The sequence below is a fragment of the Canis lupus genome, chromosome 38, assembly GCF_048164855.1.
Source record: "Canis lupus baileyi chromosome 38, mCanLup2.hap1, whole genome shotgun sequence".
NCBI classification, from domain to species: Eukaryota; Metazoa; Chordata; class Mammalia; order Carnivora; family Canidae; genus Canis; species Canis lupus.
Window position 1 is genome coordinate 17,682,212 of NC_132875.1, and position 7,736 is coordinate 17,689,947.

Below are 7,736 nucleotides of genomic sequence, written 5' to 3' on the forward strand. Positions count from 1 at the left end.
AACCAAAAAGACAGGAGAACTTTGCTTAAAAACAAGTATTCTAAAATGCTAATAATACATTTTTGTGGAAAATAATAGCATTCCTATAGAAATAAAAGAGCAGGTATTAAATTCCTCAGCAAATAGCATTTATAGAGGCATTCTTTCAATGAAACTTTATCTAGCTCCTATTGAGTACAGATATTGTATATTCAAACATTAATTAGGTGAGGCTTCTGCTCACAAGCTTGTATGAACCGATAATTAAAATACAAACTAATAATGAGAGTCTAAGTGAGGCAAATGAAGAAAAGAGAGGGAGAGATTGTGAACAGATCAGATACAGGGAATGGTCAAGTTTGATCCAAAGTTTCTAATCTGAGCATCAGAGTAAGTATAGGATGCTATTAACCGAAAAAAAAAAAAAAAAAAAAAAAAAACAGCTCAGAAGGAGGAGCAGGTTTGGGAAACAAGTTGAGTATGAGGTGCCTAGATGCCATAAGTGGGATTCCAGAGTAGAAATGTAGATCTGGGAATTGTTAGCATGGCTGTCTCAATGATCAGAAGAGATCTTTTAGTGAAGCTGTGCCGGACAGAGAGCAAAAACCCAAATGACCCAAACATACCTTAAGGAACAAGATAACATATTAGTAACTCTTAAATTCTCATTGAGAGCTCATCACATCATTTATAGTAATGATAGGGATTATTTACTGAATTTTACTATGTGGTGGATACTATGCTAAGTTTTTGGATATGTTATTCACTCATTCAATATAGAGAATCTACCATATAGCAAAATGGTTGTTAGATAAAAGGAGCCACCAATAAACCAAGCAGAAAATATGTCTGCTTTCAAGGAGCTTACATCGTCTTTATGTGATAAAATAGTAATCAGACAATCATATTGGCTACAAAACAAAAAGACAAAATAATAGGATAAAGAGTAGCACGGTGGAGGAGATAGGGGTGCTCTGGAGAAAATAGGTAAGGAATCCTCCCTACATAATTCATATACTCCTCTCTCTCTTTTTTTTTAAGATTTTACTTATTTATTAATCAGAGACACAGAGAGAGAGGCAGAGACATAGGCAGAGGAAGAAGCAGGCTCCATGCAGGGAGCCCGATGTGGGACTCCATCCTGGGACTCGATCCTAGGACTCCAGGATCACGCCCTGGGCCAAAGGCAGATGCTCAACCGCTGAGCCGCTCAGGCGTCCCTACTCTTCCCTTTTGATAACTCTAAACAAGGATGAGGAATCCAAGGTTTTGAGAGGTGAAATAACTTTTTCAATATCTCTCACTAGAACCAAGATTTTTCTAACTCTAATACCTTAATCCTTTTAAGTTGAGCCTCCCATAAACAAGCCGAATAGGAAAGCAAACGTACAATGATCTAATATATAAAAATATTCATTCAAATTTAAAATGCCATTACTATGCAGACCATTTTAATATGGAAGATCACTATTAAAACTATCTCTAGTTACTGCTAATAAACTCATGAAAATTTGTTTAAAATACCATCAATGCTTGGGTCTCTGCTAGAAAAAAGAATTACTAGAACTCATGTAATGATGCTCAGGTTCCAGTAGTAGGATGAAACATCTGTTTAATTGGTAAATATGTTGCTTAAACCAGGTATTTAAACACATCTATTATGGAATAGAGGGAAGGCGATCGTAGAGGAACCAAACTAGGAGCCTGCCAAGAGGCTGAAGGTCATGGTCCCCACCATGCAGCAACCCACAGCTGTTATCCAGGATGAAAATTGAGCGGGAGATCCAAGACCAGGGCCAAAGCCATAGGCAGTCAGTACTAACTGTCTGCATCTTCAGTTTGAGATCCTGAAGGAACAGGTATGGGCAAATAGTGAAAAATGTCATTAGAAGCACTAAGGTCAAAGAAATACAATGCTGAAAGAATCTATAATATATGGCCAAAGAATCTGGAGAAAATAGGAAATCATAAGATCTTTTTATTTAATTTTAATAAACAACACCTTTCTCATCGGAGGTAGTTTTTATCTGCTAGCCATACACACACAGCCACATCATAAAAACACTACCCAATGTCTAGTGCCTGCCATTGTTGCCTTGCCCCACAGTTTTGCTTAAGATGTGGAACCAGCCACTTAGGGCTTAGATCATTTATCCAAGTATAAACTAGTATGTTTATAAAAAGGATTTGATCAGTGTCACCTTCAAATTTCAGCAGTTCACAGGACTTAGAATAATTCATTTTCACTATTTTACTGGAGCCTCAAAACATCCTCCATACATAGAGGGGAAGAGGAGCAGAGCCCAAAGAGCAGGGCATTGAGGGTGTAGGCTACTCCAGGGGCCAGTGCTTGGGTGGTGAGATTCAGGCAGGCAACTAAAAATCCAGTAGCAGGAAGGTAATGGAAACTTCCCTGCTGGAGTGCTGCATAAATAAGTGAACTGATGGATTCAGATGTTCAGACCACTGTACCCAGCAGATTGTCGGGATCCTAAAAAGGGAGTTATGAAGACCGGGATTGTGCTTTTAGAAAGTAATGGCTTATAAGAATCAAAAAGGATGAAAGAATTCACATGCAAGACAAAAACAAAATAAAATCTGTAACGGGGAAACAGAGGGCTAGGAGTGTAAACCAAAGGGGCAGCAGTCACAGGTGTCAAACGCTAGAACCGGGGAAAGTGAAATGAAGAAAGAAGCACCATACCAAGAGCACCAGGATAGTAAATAAGCAGCACTTGTATGATAAACATCCTTCATTAGACAGCTTCCATTCTTAATAAGGAAAGGAAAGTTTTCAATGCAAGAAAGGAATATGCCAGATCTATAAACATACTTAGTCTGAAACTTATACTTTAAAAGGAAAGGCATACAGAGAGAGGTGTGAAAATCTACTGGATACTTTGACTTCTTGATGGGACTACAGCTCATCTTGCTGCTTCTAATTAATAATGTGTTTAGCTGTATCGGACCCTTCGATGTGCTTCTCTGACAGCACTTGTAAGTGAGTTCTGTCTCATGGGCCTCTACTAGTGAGAAGAATGATAGAAGACGTGTAAGGTAAATATAGTCTGTTCGCATGCCATAACACCATCTGATAGCACCCCAGACGCCAGGTGATTCAAACGTAAGTTGCATCCCAAGCAACTAAATCTAAAATTGGAGTGTATGTGCTAGCTAGGTTTTTATGTTTCAGTTTGGCAGTTTGTTTCTAGGGTAGCCACAAATGAATGTTATTATTAGCTTCAAGCTTTGGTGGGAAGTGTCATCAATGCTTATTCTTCGAGAAAAAAAAAAAAAAAAGGATTCGGAGGTTCTGTTTTCAGGCATAAAACTTGGAAGCTACCAAGTGCCAGGCACCGGGATCGTCATTTTACATTTCTTGTCTCATTCAAGTCTCACAATAAAAGTGCAAAGAAGTTATTATTAGCTACATTTTAAACTTGAGAAAACTGAAATTCAGAGTGATTAAGAACTTGTCTAAGCTCACTCAAGGAACCAAGAAACCAAGAAACCAAGCCAGCGGTAAAATTAAGAATTTTCTAACTCACATCCATGCTTTTCCCATTAATCAAATGAAGTTTTGCTTATTAAAGACCAAAAGTACGACTTTTTTAGTCACATGCTTGCATATCAGCCTCTGACACTGAGGGGCTCTCATGTTACTAAGTTATGATGGATCTTCTTGACAGATCTCAAATTAGCTATTGTCATCATTCAAACAATGTCATAATATTAGCCAGCTGTGGGCAACACCTAGAGATACACAAGTTTGAAAATTCCTTCTATGTAATAAGCAACAGGTATTGCAATGTACACTCCTTTGTGCACTTTAAGGGGAAAAACAATCATGAAGACCTAATTTTAAAAGAGATTACTGGGGCACCTGGGTGACTCGGTGGTTGAGCATCTGCCTTTCACTCAGGTCATGATCCTGGAGTCCTGGGATCAAGTCCCACATCAGGATCCCCACGGGGAGCCTACTTCTCCCTCCGCCTATGTCTCTGCCCCTCTCTCTGTGTCTTTCATGAATAAATAAATAAAATCTTTTTAAAAAATAAAAGAGATTACTCTTTTCCATAATTCCCTGTCTTCCCAAAGGCAGAAAATCCTTCAGACAAACCGAAGTGAATAACCTGAATATTCTGAACTGAATAATCAATCCAATAACAGAAAGATGTTGAGAAATCATCAAGGCCCTTCTTGCTGAGCTAGATGTGTCTGGAACAGTTTCCTCTCTCCCCGTGAAGCATCATCGATCATGTATATCCCCCCAGCCTAGATCTCTTACCTGAGCTCCACATCTTCTTTATGCAATGCCACCTCATTTGGGGGCCTTTTATGGTGCACCCTTTTATCATTACTCATACTCAATGACTCAGAAAGGTGGGGGATCCAAATCTCATTTTTAAGATGAATAAATCATTACTTCCCTGAAATCATCAATCGAACAATTGATGGAGACAGGCAACAGTTCAAGTCGTCTTCCTGATTCTTGTTTATTCTTTCTCTAGCCCTCAGTGCCTCTCAGCATAATCCCCAGTGCCCGCATGTGGTTCCAGAGCTCTTTCAATTTTTTGCATCTAGAACTGAATGCATCATTCTCCTTGTAATTTATCTCTGCTTCCTTTCCTTCCTGTATTCTTTATCAGAATGGATGGCACCACTCATCACCTGTAATATAATTATATGTTCACTTGCCTACCCTGCCATTAAATTCCCACTTACCTTTATGTGCCAAGAATCTGTCAGCCTAGCAAAGAGTTTAATACACACCTAATATGTAAATATTTGCTAAATAAATGATGCTCCCCAGCCACCTTCGTCAGAACCTAGGGAGTCACCCAAGACTCTTTCCTTTCCTTTGGCCACAAGGCCAGTCAGTAACCAAGTTTTGTCTCCACAATGGTTCGTGTCTCTTCAAAATGTTTACTGTAGCTCACCAGTCCAGTCTCATCATTTGCTTGCTCTCTCATGCTTTCTTGTGCTGGCTCTGTCTGTCTGTCTGTCTGTCTCTCTCTCACACACACACCTCCCCCCCACACACACACACAACACACAACACACACCTATTAGAAACTGCTTACAAGCCCTTCAAACCCACGTGCCTTCCTCCATGGTGTCATTTCCCATACATGAAACGCACTTTTCTCATTTACTTGCCTCATAAATTCCACATTATAAGACCAAAGGTTAATCATTTGTCATCCCTTTAAAGTCACAGTCTTTTAACATGCATTTTCTCGCATAGAACTTCTAACCATTAAAATATGTACATCTAATTTTATATGTTCAAAATATGGAAACTTTCTGCTTCCATTAAAGATCACCAAATATGTTATCTTATCTGTTATTATTTTTAAATTTCAGTCAGTCTCATCCTCCATCCTTAGTGGCAGCAAGAAAACAAATGTGAGATACTAACCAAGATGTTTTACATGCATTTCTATGGCTCTCCCCTATTTGTGAGCAACAAACAGTAGCATAAGGGAGCATTTAGAAAGACCACGGAAAGCAAATGGTCAGTCTTGGCTTTTGAATTTTAAAATAAAGACCTAAAATAATAATAATAATAATAATAATAATAATAATAATAATAATAAATAAAATAAAATAAAATAAAATAAAATAAAATAAAATAAAATAAAATAAATAAAGACCTGAGGGAGGCCTGGGTGCCTCAGTGGTTAAGGGTCTGCCTTTGGCTCAGGACATGATCCTGGAGTCCCGGGATCGAGTTCCCTATCAAGCTCCCTGTGAGGAGCCTTGTGCTTCTCCCTCTGCCTATGTCTCTGCCTCTCTCTCTGTGTCTCTCATGAATAGATAAATAAAACCTTTAAAAAATTAAAAATAAAATAAAGACCTGAAACTCATAGCAATAACAAAGATCTTAACAGTTTTTTATTTGCAAGCACAGACTTTTCTCTACTTTCAAATGGTTATCTTGAAAACCCAGGCATAATAGTTATGCCGTTAGAAAAATAAATTTTAAAATTTCAAATATAGAGTGCTTGGAATCCTGCTTTACTTAAGTTTTTGAAACTTTTTATCTTTAGTGTGAAAACGTTTTATTCAAGTTTACGTCCTGTATGTTGTATCTATTCATTTACCTTTCTAGTATTTATACTTTATTTTGCTAATAAAATTTTAGGAAAATGACTCCTCAAAAAATCTGCTTTACTTAATAGAAGTCATAGCATTCTTACCAACACTAGTCTATACACACCCTTGCCTTTTCCCAGTTTTACCCTATTCCCTATTAAATTTTACCTGCCTGAAATTTCTGCCCCCTTTCTCTTTGCTTTAAATAATTCCTATTCCTCCTCAATACCCAGTTCGAATCTCACCATATTTTCACAAAGTCTTCCATGATCACATCAGTCTAAAAAACCATCTCTCTCTCCAAATGTCCACAGCAACAATTATCAATGAAATTGATAGGCCATAAATCATGTACTATTTTGTCATATTTTTTTCTCTTGAACTACTTTTTAATATTTTATTATTATATTCTTTTCAACAATAGTACTCTATTTCTGCAACTAGATTATAAAATTTTGGAGAGAATTGACCATGTTCTCCATCTTTATCTCCACCAAAAACCACGTCAATGGTTTGCAAGGAGTAAATACTAAAACACATTTGATACGGTATTTTATCCTTTGGTGATGATGATAAACATAATAGTAATAATATTTATTAAGCATTTACCAGGTGCCAAGTGCTGTGCCAATCACTGCATGTGTATTATCTCCAGTAATTCTCACAATCTTATGAGTTTGGTTCCATTGCTACCCTTATTGTAACAGCAGGTAAAACTGAGACTTTAGAGGTGTTAAGTAATTTATTCTAACCACACAACCACAAGTGGAAAAACCAGAAATTATTTTTATCCTTTATGCTAAGTTTCTGCTTGTAGAAACCCACATTTAGTAGCAGGCATACAAAATGTTATTATATATTTCTTGATGTCATTGTTTTAGGAAAAGTATTCTTATCAGTAACAAATCTCCTTTCAAGTGTATTTATCCCCTAAGAACAAGAAGAAAGCACTCTGAAATAGGCACCATCACTAAGAAGTGGATGGTGTTAAAGTTGCTTCGCGGCTGTAATGAAGTAATACAAATTTTCAAGGGAGAAAACTAAATCACATGAATAGAAAACATAATGAACCAGAACTCTACAATAAATAATGATAAATAGTAGACAAGGATTTCTAAATATTTTACAAATAGTAGACAAGGATTTCTAAATATCAGAGCTAGTGATAATTCTGAAAAACAATTAGGCAATTTAAAAGCACAATCTGGAGTAAAAGAATTGTTGTCAACTAAATCACTGTGAGAAAGAAAAGCGTTTTTTAAACAACCTCTTAATAGGACCTGGAATTGGTGAAATCATTTACATGTGAATCATAACTAAGGAAAATAAAGACAAAGAGATTATAAAGTACTTTGAGCACAGTACTATCTGTTCTTGGTTTCTGCTTCTGACAAACAACTCTTACAAATAAAAGGAGCATGAAATGTTTGAGGAACTTTAAATAGTTTGGGTATCTAATAAGAACTTCCAAAACTAATATATCCAAATATGAATTCTTGATCTTCCTCCAAAGTCTATTCCTCCTCAATTTTCTTCATTTCAGGAACCATCATTACCTCTTCCAAGCTCTGCAATTTTCCCTGTTAACATTTCACCAGCCTGAAATTTCTGACCTCTTCCTCTTGGCTATAAAACAAATCCTGCTTCTCAATATCCAG